We start from the raw sequence: 13,050 nt of genomic DNA, 5'->3' as shown, positions 1-13,050 counted from the left end.
TTAAAATTGCCTCTTAGTCATAAACTACGTTCATGGACTGCGGCTGCATGTGGCATTATTATTTCAAGTACAGATATAAAGCGTTTAAGTCACACTACAAAATATTTATTTATATAATGCTGACTGAAATCCGTATTTAACAGCCCAATTCAATTGTGTAAATAATGGAATAATTTTTAAATCATTCTTTTACAGAAAAAAATATAAAAATAGTCCTTGGTATATAATTATGTAAAGTCATTATTAAGTACACTACAATATTAAGGCAACGATTTGATTATGCACTACTTTGAAATTCTTAAAATTGTATTACTATTAATGTGTCACTCACTATGGTTAAGAGCTTATTTAAAAAGAATTAAATATTTGGTATTATAATTTGTGTTGCCGCTTCAAAAATAATTCCACTTTTTTACTTTTTCTTTATGAAATTTTATGTCTAATACTTACATTCGAAGGATTTTCTACTTCCTTCATCACTTAATTTATGTAAACCTAAACTAAATAGTTTTAGAGGGTATACTTATTTTTATTTGAGCACAAACTAAAAATTACTACTGTTTTTAACACGTGGTTTGCTTTATGGTACTGAGTATGGTAAAAAAATTGACACTTTCAGAGATTCAATTTATTATGTTCAGAAGTTGCTGGTCATAATCTAAAAGAGTGTCAGTGAATGCCTAAACAAGTGGTTGAAGTTAAGAAACATGTGCGCGGATATGCAACTCTGAAATGTTACAGATGCGAAATGCAGAGCGAAAGTTTTGGCCTGTCACTCATCTAGACGCCACATCAGTGGCTGAGAGGCCGCCCGGTGGCAGCGCTGTGACGTGCGTGATAAGACGCTCCGTGGGAATGGGATTCACACATTACTTAGAAACACACAACTTAGAACAGTGAGAACTTAGAATTCTCGTAATAATCCTCACAATCAAACGAAAGATCGTAACTTAGAAACACAAAATAGAACTGACATAACTTAGAAACACGTAAATTAGAAACACACAACACAAAACAAATAACAAAGAAACATCATAACTTTGAAAATCACAACTTATAACTATTATAACTTAACAACACAAAGCTAATTACTGTAATAACTTAGAAACGCGTAACATTGAAACAAACAATGACGAACCACATTACTTAGAATCGTCATAACTTAGAAACAATGAACTTAAAACAGACATAACTTAAAAAATCCTATCCTTTTTTTTAAGTTAATTGTTTCTAAGTTTTGTGTTTCTAATTATGACAGTGACCCCGTAGGAAGCAGGGTTGACGAACCTGTCGCATACGTCTGGAATTAGCCATGCGCACTATAAGCCAGCAGTCTGGCGCAAAAAGTAACAAATTTCGTCTACTTTTACAAAAGTTTCCTTTTGATAGCAGTTGCCAGTTATAGTTTGTATACGGGAAGAAATATATTTGAACTTTGTACAGCACATGGCTATGGTTATTTTTGCATATATCAAATACGTTTTCCGATATGATACTGAGTATTTCTTACGAAAATTGCCGCCAAATAAAATATTTCAATATAGATATATCATAAATTATTACCCATGAAAAGGGTTTACTCAATCATTTGTTTCTTCATGCCCATAAATTTGCGCAGTTAATACTGGAAAGCAATCCATGAAAAGGTTTACAAATAACTATAACTATTGGAGGTGCTGGGAAAACGCAAATCATGAACGCCCAGGTGAGAATCCGAACCCAGTTTTACTGAAAACTCTAATTTGTAGTAATACAGTTATTTTCCTTTAATTGTAAAATTTAACCAATTTTACATGAATGTTTCTGTTCCTTTTACAACATAAATTTACAGTGTACAGTACATTGGATAGTTGGTTGTGCTACGTTTGCATATTCGGCTTGGTGCTATCAGCGCAGTGAATAGTAATGCTTACGTACACTTCCTTCACGACATCTTCCTAGAGATTTTTAAAGATATGCTACCAGTTTTAAACATTTGGTTTGTGCATGAAAGTGCCACTGCCAACTCGTTCCTTGCGACAGCACCTCAAGAACATCTTCCATCGGCGATGTTTTCATTTGTTTTAGTTCGGGTTTAGGGAAACGGGATGGAGGAACTATGATTGTCCGGTTACATGGCCACCTAGATATCAGCTGTTTTATGTTATTATCTTTGAAAGATTTGTGCAATGGGAGTGCATGACTTGATGTAAGTTTATGGACATACGCCATTGCTAAGAACTTTTTACGTTGAAGAAAAACTAAAAAAAAAGAAAAAAATAAATAAAACCCAAAGAAGACAAAAAAAAGGACAAAAAAACACAAAATTAAGCAAAAAATTGCTGTTGTCAACAAGGATATAAACACCACAAAATATTCCGTAACAGGAATATGGTCAACAAAACAAAGAAAAACAAAGAAAAATGTACTAAGAGAATGAAAAAAAAAAAAAACACATATGATGACGACACAGAAATATTGAATCCAAAAAATTTCAGCACAAACGTTGAAACGAAACAAAAACACGACAAAACGAAAAGACGAAACAAACACAATAGTTTTCCAAACAGAATAGAACGATAAAAAAAAACCGACAAATGATGACAGCACAAAAATATTGAACCCAAAATAATTCAGCACAACAGTTGAAACGAGACAAAAACACGACAAAACGAAAAGACGAAACGAACACAATAGTTTTACCAATTACCAGTTTGTCCTAATTTTTTTGTTGTCTTTTTTGTATTTTATTTATTTCTTTTTTTTCTTTTTTTTTTTTTTTAGTTTTTCTTCAACAGAAAAAGTTCTTAGCAATGGCGTATGTCCATAAACTTACATCAAGTCTGTTTTATGTTCTCGGGACTTCTCCTCGTGTATGGGTCAACATTAAAAACCAAGTTGAGATAGTTGATGAATCACGACGCCTAACTGTGGCTTTTAAACATCTGCATGATAGGGTCAAATATTTACAAGAATGCGTGACGACATGCTTCGTTCCTGATGCCAACATCATCATGTTGCAATCGCGCTTTTTCTCATCCAATGTAGTAGCGCCTTGATGCGCGCGATTAAAATTTGCACACTTCTGTTTGCACCTGTAACTTTGCAGGGTTGCGATTAATTTCCTGAACAAAAACGGATTTTTTTACCATTCTCTGTCAATTATTAGATTTATTCACATTTATCTTAGAACATCCCATGTTAGGACGTACAATAAAAACTATATTTTCAAGATTGTAATTGTAATTTTTGAATGTTTTTTTAAATTGATATGACAATATAATGTATTTTTTGGTCAAAAATAGTTTTTTTTTCTGCTGGAAAAAGCTAAAAGAATGTACCAATAATAAGTTTTAGGATTGTTTTATTAAAACTTAAAGGAATTTAATTAAACTACAAAACTTAATTTTATTGAATTTCGGCCTCTAAATGTTAAATACTCAAAACAAATTCGATGAAAAAAATTGTCTTTCGTAGGACAAAAAACGAAGTCTTTGGTCGTAGCAAGAAAACATGTGTATTTGTTTCGACGTGTGCAAAGAAAGAATTGTTTGTACTGAACAAAGTATTTTTTTTTTCCTTTTTGTACGTTTCAAGGGACTTCTAAATGTCAACAGTACTTAGTGAATGTTTGTGTGTCTGTGTGTGTGTGTGAGTTTTTGGCTGACTTCTAGAGAGTCACGTGCGTGGAAAACAATTTATGTGTTCTCCTATTTTTCTTCTCTCTTTTCTTTTTCTTGCCTCCCTGCAGGTAAGGATGCATCCCCCGCCCTGTGCTCCCGAGGGGACTCGCCGCGACAGCCTTCCGCCCAGGGGTCGCCGCCTGCCAGCCAGCCACGTGAGCTCGCCCGCCCTCCCGCCATGTGTTATTCAGCGAGCTGGACGGCCTCCCCTTTTAGCCCAGGAAACAAAGGTTTCAACCTGTGAAAAATTTGTCCAAAGCTAAATTTTTGCACAGTGGTAGAGTCGACTATGCTTAATAACATACCGAAAGTTTACCGCTGTAGACCTTGTGCGTATCACTGAAAATATGCAGTTAAGTCCTAGATGACAGCGACTTGCAGCAGTTCATTAAAATGCTTCCCATTTTTGCACTTTTTACCGTAGACTCTCGATAGCTATATGAAAATAATCCTAAAGCACTACTACTCACATTGATAATGAATAAAGTTCTAAAAGTTAATATTAAAGGTAAGAAAAAAAAATGTTAAATTAATGAAATAAGTTTTTTTGCATCAGTCAAGGCAATAAAAAGACAATTCACTTAAAAATAAAGGGTCTTACGCAAATATTTCTTTAACAAAGGTTGTTGTATAGTTCTTAAACTTTACAGGGACATATCTCTCAAAAGTCTAGCTTAATTTATAGGATCACTAGAGACTCCCGAGCTTATCAATATCGTCTACGCACTGCGACAGAGCCACAGCCGCAAGCGCTGTGGCCACTCTCACTCCCACGAAATCGAAGATTTTTAATCTTTGTAAAATTTGCTCCTAACTGAAATTTAAAACAGTGGTAACATTCAAGTTTTCTAGCAACATTTGAAATGTTTACCTCCGCAAACCTTGCGCGGAACACCGAAAACGAGAAGTTAAGTCCTAAATAATACTTTATTGACCACTCAACAATATGGCACTATAACGTAATTACTGTAGTATACTTTCAGAATAGCAAATCAAAACTTACTCAAAACATTATTCTCAGTGATTAAATTTAAAAATATTTCACTACGTTTGACTAAATATGCCATTTATTCAATAATATTAGAAGAGAGGTGTTCTGAAAAAAAAGGCACAAACGAAAATACTTATTACAAAAACACGTAGAGCCCGATTTGAAAACATTAAATAAAAGTAGTTGCAAAGTTCATAAACTTTAAATTAGTTTATTTGTTGAGAGCTTGGTACAATGTGTCTGACCGCTAAAGCGATCCGAGCCGCGTAGTGTATACTACTGCGAGGTTGTCGAAGTAGGCTCGGGTCGGGACGAATTTCGCCGTAAAGAAACAAAGGTTTTTAATACATGGAAAATTATTCCAAAGAAGAAACTTTGTACAGTTGTAGAATGAACGTTTCTTGGTAACATATCAAAAGTTTACCGATGCAGACCTTGTGCGTCACGCCAAAAACGAGCAGTTAAGCCCAAAATGTCAATTTTTTGCAACGATCCACAATAATGGATATTGCAAATGCAGTTTATGGAGTAGACTGACAGTATGGAACCCAAAATAATCTAGAAACATTGCCCTATCTGAGTATAGTGATGAAAAGTACGAAGTTTAAATATCTTTCTATAAAATAGACAATTTAAATCATTAAAGTTAACGAATTCACTTTCATTCAATTTTTAGGAAATATACATACATCTTACATAAATATAAAGAGCCCTACGTGAAAATCGCTTTCAATAAACGTTGTTGCATATTTATTCTTCTTTAAATGGGTATATTTGTTAAGGGTCTCATACAATTTGTTTGACCCCTGAAGCTATCCGAGCCGCGTAGTGTGTACTACTGCGATGTTGTCGAAGTAGGCTCGGGTCGGGACGAATTTCTCTGTAAAGAAACAAAGGTTTTTAATACATGGAAAATTATCCCAAAGAAGAAACTTTGTACAGTTGTAGAATGAACGTTTCTTAGTAACATATCAAAAGTTTACCAATGCAAATGTTGTGCGTCACGCCAAAAACGAGCAGTTAAGCCCAAAATGTCAATTTTTTGCAACGATCCACAATAATGGATATTGTAAATGCAGTTTATGGAGTAGACTGACAGTATGGAACCCAAAATAATCTAGAAACATTGCCCTATCTGAGGATAGTAATACAAAGTACAAAGTTTAAACATCTTTCTATAAAATAGACAATTTAAATCATTAAAGTTAACGAATTCCCTTTCATTCAATTTTTAGGAAATATAAATACATTTTACATAATCTTTAAGAGCCCAAAATGGAAATTGCTTAGAGTAAACGTTGTTGCATATTTATTCATCTTTAAATTGGTATATTTTTTAAGTGTCTCATACAATTAGTCTGACCGCTGAAGCGATCCGAGCCGCGCAGTGTGTACTACTGCGATGTTGTCGAAGAAGGCTCGGGTCGGGACGAATTTCGCTGTAAAGAAACAAAGGTTTTTAATACATGGAAAATTATCCCAAAGAAGAAACTTTGTACAGTTGTAGAATGAACGTTTCTTAGTAACATATCAAAAGTTTACCGATGCAAATTTTGTGCGTCACGCCAAAAACGAGCAGTTAAGCCCAAAATGTCAATTTTTTGCAACGATCCACAATAATGGATATTGCAAATGCAGTTTATGGAGTAGACTGACAGTATGGAACCCAAAATAATCTAGAAACATTGCCTATCTGAGGATAGTAATAAAAAGTACTAAGTTTAAACATTGTTTTATAAAATAGACAATTTAAATCATTAAAGTTGAGAAATTCATTTTCATTCAATTTTACGGAAAAGTTAATACATCTTACATAAATATAAAGAGCCCTACGTGAAAATCGCTTTCAATAAACGTTGTTGCATATTTATTCTTCTTTAAATGGGTATATTTGTTAAGGGTCTCATACAATTTGTTTGACCCCTGAAGCTATCCGAGTCGTGTAGTGTATACTACTGTGAGGTTGCCGAAGTCGGCTTGGGGTCGGGACGAATTTCGCTGTTAAGAAACATGGAAAATTATCCCAAAGCAGAAACTTTGTACAGTTGTAGAATAAACGTTTCTTAGTAACATGTCAAAAGTTTACCGATGTAACCCTTGTGCGTCACACCAATAACGAGCAGTTAAGTCCTAAATGATAATTTCCCAAACGATCCAGAAAATTGTGTTTCGTAAATAATTTAATAACTCTATAAATACTTTTTTTTAAGTAGGCTCCCAGTATACAGCAAACTTGGTTTGTTCTCAAATGCCATACTACTACGGTAATAGGAATATGAAATCACTACAGACAAGATTTTGTTCTGGTGAAACCAGAGCTAACCGAGAAATGAGCGAACGTCCCGGAAAGTTGTGATATTTGACGATATTGCGCGAGTAGCACACCCGTACGTGACTACAGAGAATGGATAGTTTCCTTAGCCGTTAGGATTTCTGGTACGAACACCCTCTCACAGGTAGCGTCATAAAATACGGTCAAACTCTTGCAAAACCATCCACCACCGCTCTTTGCCACTAGCAATCCAAAGACGTCAGCTAGGCGCAGCACCTAAATACATTAACTTATTTAAAAAAAACTGAATATGTAATGCTACCTATACGTTTTACAACACAACTCGTGTTTTATTTATTTTCTGAAAAAAAACACCTATTATTATAGGAATTATGTTTTTTAAGTGAAAAAAAACTCAAGAGTACATTTACGATGTATCGTTTTATTCAATTTTTATGTAGTAAACTTATTTTAAAGAAGTAAATATATAATTTTTCATTTTGTCGAATACAGGCTACATTCAAATTTTGCATTGTTCTGATCGAAAATAAAACGATGTATCAGAAATAAAATAAAAATTTGTTGCTAAAAAAATAATTTTTAATAATAAAATTTTTGAAACAGAATAAATCCATGCAGATATAAAACCAGAGGTACTCTAGAGTTTTTCATTTACAAGTTCCAAGCAGAAATCGTTTATTGTTAATTTTATTGTATCAAAAAACATTCACATAAGAAAAAAATGCATATCTCATTACATGTAACATACACCCTCTCATATGAATTAGCTATGTTTTAAGTAATCCCTAAATAAGACCCAGTTGAATGAGTGTCGCAGTACGCAGTGTGTCGGAATGCCGCACTGGAACGGCGGTGGCCGTGAGAGATCAGTACGGCCGCAGTACACTGCAACGCTCGGGCCGCTTTAATGAGCCAACTAATTACGTTAGACTCTTTATAAATATACTGTCTTAAAGCTAAAGGTATAACCAAAAACATTTATTTGGACATTTTTCGCATTGGACTCTTCAAATTGGTGTAAATAATATTTTTATCTGAGTGGCAAAGATAAAAAATAATATGTCATGAATTAATCGCTTAATATAACATCTTTAATATTAACAATTTATGCTTTTTACAACATTAATGGCTGTATTAGAGTCTCAAGATTATTTTGGTAGTTTTATGGACAGTCTAAATGAAAAACTGTACAAATGGGTAGCATTTTAATGGACTGATGTAAGTCGCTGTCATCTAGGACTTAAATGCAAATTTTCGGTGATACGCACAAGGTTTACAGCGGTAAACTTTCGGTATGTTATTAAGCATAGTCAAATATACAACTGTGCAAAAATTCAGCGTTGGACAAATTTTTCACAGGTTTGTGCCTTTTTAAGTCTTGGTTTCCTGGACTATTTGTCTCCTCCCTGCCTCTCTTCCTGCCTGCCGTGGTCGCCCGGGCGCCGGCTCAACCCGTACCGCGAGACCTGCACGTGAGACGCGAGCAACCACTTCTTTCTTATTGCATCATGTTACTAGGCATAGCACACATGGTTCTCTTTGGCTGAGGTCGCAAGTTATTCTATTGCGCAAGTATGCGATTGTGAAAATATGCAGGTGTGCAATTGTAAACATTCAAGCGTGCAAATGTGCAAGTGTGTAAGTGTGCAAGTATGCAAATATGCATGTATACAAGTGTGTAAGTATGTAGGTGTGCAAGGATACAAATGTACGAGTATGAAAGTGTGCAATTATATATATACAAGTATGCAAGCCTGCAAGTGTGCAGGTGTGTCTAAGTGTGAAAGTATGCAAAATGTACAGATATACATGTGTGTAAGTTTGCAAGTATGTAACTGAGCAAGTATACAAGTATACAAAAGTGCGAGTATGAGAATATGCAAGTATAGAAGTATGCAAGCATGCAAATGTGTAAGTATACAAGTGTGCAAGTATGCAAGTATGCAAATGTACAAGTATAAAAGTGTGAAATTATGCAATTATGTAAGTGCAAAATTACAAACGTGCTAATATGCAAGTGTGTAATTATGGTAGCATGTAAGAGTGCAAGTATGCTGCGTTATTTCTACCTCTCCCCTGCCATCTCCTCACCTATCGATTCCCCCTCCACGTGCATAACTATTGCCTTCATGCGATCAGAATTTTCGCAATTAGTATAACCATATCATTGAAATTTAAGTTATATGTTTGGTTAATGACATTGTTTGAAAAAGTAAATGATTTAAATTTTGAGGTTAGGGCCACCATAAAAGTAAATAGCTTAAGGTCCAGCAAAGTGTAGGGCCACTATTGGGTGTGTGTTCTAAATTTTAGTTCACTCTGGTCATTAATTGGTCAGAAAAAATAAACCGTGCCTTTTTAAAGCCAGTGCTAGAAGATTGTTTGATAGATTGAAACTAACTCACTAAGAATGGATTTAATATGCTCTCAACAAGCATTATTATTTTTTGAATAAAGGTATTCATCACATCAACAAAGAATTAGCCTTAAAGTTTAATTTACAAAAAATCTAAGGCCAGAGTTTATCTACTTAGAGCTTTAAAAATTAAAGACTTTAAAAATACAAAATATGCGAAGAAAAAAAATTAGATTTCACAATTAGATATTGGCATAGGAATAACAAATACTATTTTCACATTGTAATTTTAATAACTAATATAAACCTACTTTAAGATAATTAATTTTTCCTACAAGGAATTTTATGGAATCGTTACTTAATGCAGTTTATTACAGGAATATACTTTGTGTAAACATGCATGTAGGAACTTATTAATATCACAAATATTACCACTCACCTACTACCTAAATTCATTTCTCCGTCTTTAAATACCTAGCGGTGAATGACACTTTTAACCCAAGTAAAAATTTACAAAAAAAAAAATAAAAGACATAGTTATTTAAGAAACAAGTTTCAAAATAGTTTGTTCCTGATAGTAGGTTTGTTTTAACTGTGTAAACGACGTTGCTGTTCCATCATTCTTCATTCGCCTCGTGTCTCCGGGTCGAACAAGAACGCGAGACGTCATGGTCTGGCCAAAAGGTTTTCCCATGTTCCTCGGAGGTGAGTAGCCGCGAGTCCGAGAGACAAGACGGGAACATTTGTGTTCCCAAAAGCCGGGCCCTTGAGCGACATCTGAGGGACGAAACTATACTTGATCAAAAATCATCAACAAATACATAATAAACAAACATTTATTGCTTTATTTACCTTGCGCAATTACAAATTATTGCCAGAGCCCTAAGTTATTCATCTAGTGACTGGCAATACACCTTAAGCCTTATGAGCGAAGATAATTCAGTTTCTGATCCCTGGTTGTCACGTTTCTAATTATTTTGCACATAATGAATACAAATTTACACAGTTGGGACGAATTTCATATTAATGTTTGCACAAATTATTTCCCTGTAATTTATTGCTTAAATTACGATGACGTAAAATAACCTTTTCAAATATGTAAACGCTCAAAAAAGGTTTTAGCTTAATAATTTCAATTACGAAATGAAGTTCACAATTGATATTGCTTTGCCAGGTTTGGTATTTATATTATTATTAATTTTAATAGTATTTTTCTAGCATCATTTCTGACCTCAATATAACCAACAACATTATTTTTAATTAACTAATCAAAAAAAATTGGGGCCTTAAAATATGATGCATTAATAAAAATGTTTTTCGTGACATAATTTATAAAACACCATTTTGTTTGTTTTTTTAGTAAAACAAAATAATTAACCATTATGAAGTGTAGTAAATGCATTACAAAGTAAGACTTTACAAAAATAATACTTGCACAAATGTATAGAAATATACGGTCAATCGATCATTGTCTAGTAAAATTACATAAATCAATTATAAACAAAAATATTAGTTAAACAACATTAATGTTTTCAAAATTCGTTCTCCAGAATTGAGAAAACTATCAAAATAACATTGTTCTAACGTATTTCCGAGTAAGTCTATTTATTTGTGTTTTAAAAATGATTGTCTAATTGTTAACTTAAAACCAAATTAGGTTTACATATTATATATTAACATAATAGTAGGTATTTACTAACTTACTAGTAGATATAGCATACATAATATATACCGATTGTATATACTACTATATTGGTATATATTTATATATAAGTATACCCTATATGTAGTATTTTTTATTTGTTTACCTTAAAAATAAAACTCGTTTATACGCTATGTATATCAACATTATAGTTTATGTTTATTATATATTATATAAATTATTTACAATATATATACTAATAAATTTAATTCATACAATCATTTTATATGTATTATTTACCATATAATATTTGCTTGATTATACAAATATTTGATTCTTATCATTTGTTTTATGAATATGAAATTGGAGTTCACCGTGTATAAATACATCACATGAGAACAAAAGTTGTTTACCGCACAACGGCAAACGTTTTCTCCACTATTTGCGTATCTAGCCTCCAGCACAGGAATAAAATTTGTTTTCAAACATTTTTATTAATTTTAAGGCTTTGATATCAAGCTACGTTTATACGCCCAACAGAGAGGACGTCTACTGAAATAATGAAAAATGCTGTAATAAAATGCTTTGATAGTATTTTATTTACCCTTATAGGTAGTTTTATACAACACTGGGGTTGCCTGTCTAGTTTTTAGTGGACATAATGTTTTTTTACGATTCGTTGTTTAAGCACTGTACGTGAACGAAGCAAAATAAAAGCAGATATTAAATGAAACTCTAAAAATATTTAATAAATATGTTTATATTATCCTTACCTAGAATTGTTTTTAAAATTCCTAGTGTTTTTATTATCATGCTGGACACACATTATAAAATAACAAAAGTAAAATCAAAGACACAATTTTTTTGGTATTTAATTTTAATATAAATCAATTTTAAACAATCTTCAAAACATAAATCACGTTAACAGCATGTGTATTTATAAGATTTTGTTTTATATTTACATTCTTAAACCTTAAATATCTAATATATTTTTATCACTTAAAATGTTATAATAGTTCTTAAATAACAATTCATTTAAGTTATTTTGTAAATAATAGGTATAATTAAAATGAATTACAACGAGGGAAAATATTTCCTAAACGTTTTTGTTATCGCAGATGTGGCGGTAGAAAGCCCATGGTCGCTCATCGATTCTAAGAAAGTTTGGGCTTTTGGTGGCGCGACTATGTTTCAATTTTAATTTTATAATTTTTTTTATAACTTTTACCAGTAACCTTCATGGCAACGGATGTTGCTTTGTTTCATGCTTCCTTCTTCTGCATGGCAACGACATTTGAAATGTTGATGTATTCTTCGTCTCTATGCAATAGATATTGCACTGTTGATGCCTCTCAGCAAATATTTGAATTCGTTAAACGTGCCAGGAATGCCGTTGCACTGTCTCAAACTGAAGGCTGGCCCACCAGTTATTTTGCTATGGGATTTGAATTCGCGGAAACAATGTAATGGCTTTCAAAGTCTGCAGAATAACGTAATTGATGCGAGCATAACAACGGGCAAAGGAAAAGGTAAAATGGTAGCGAATCACTTAAATTTCAACCAAAATGCCATTAATTTTCAAACAATTCCAAATTCTAGTGAAATTCACTTACAATTTAACAATTAAAAATCAGACAAATCTAAGATCATGATATGTCCTTATCCAGGCAGCACCGGGTATTAAAACTAGATATTGTAGGTAAATAAGTATGAACTTGATAGGCCCTTTGAAAACTGTTGAATACATTATTAATACCCCTTATCTTAGTTCTTTAAAATTTTATTGGGTTGATTTTTTTTAAATTCAATGTAGTTTATTTATCTTTTTGGTCTGGGTTGCTGCAAATGCGTACGTTCGAAGAGGGGAATATATAATAAACAATGCTAGTGTTTTCTGCCTGTATACTCCCGTAGCGAAACACAGGTACATCAGCTATTATATTAATATAATTCAAACAAATTACTTGAAAACTAATTTCTTATAACAAACTATAAGAAATCGCGAATCCTAAAGATAAACATAAAGTTCAAAAATATATATAATTCAGTTAGAAGTTTAAATTAAATTGCTGTGTTACTAATAGTGAAACGAAAATTTAATTATTT

General features: G+C 32.8%; 1 protein-coding gene across 1 annotated transcript in view; it reads left to right on the top strand.

Annotated features, from left to right (window-relative positions):
• Nucleotides 1-13,050, top strand: part of LOC134536927 (limbic system-associated membrane protein-like) — a 1,114,650-nt gene that overhangs the window by 338,511 nt on the left and 763,089 nt on the right. The window contains exon 2 of the mRNA XM_063377051.1: nucleotides 3,731-3,817. The gene's annotated coding sequence lies outside the window, so the exon portion shown is untranslated. The remainder of the gene's footprint in view (nucleotides 1-3,730; nucleotides 3,818-13,050) is intronic.

The sequence above is a fragment of the Bacillus rossius genome, chromosome 1, assembly GCF_032445375.1.
Source record: "Bacillus rossius redtenbacheri isolate Brsri chromosome 1, Brsri_v3, whole genome shotgun sequence".
Classification (NCBI taxonomy): domain Eukaryota; kingdom Metazoa; phylum Arthropoda; class Insecta; order Phasmatodea; family Bacillidae; genus Bacillus; species Bacillus rossius.
This window is presented reverse-complemented; position numbering and strand designations above follow the sequence as displayed.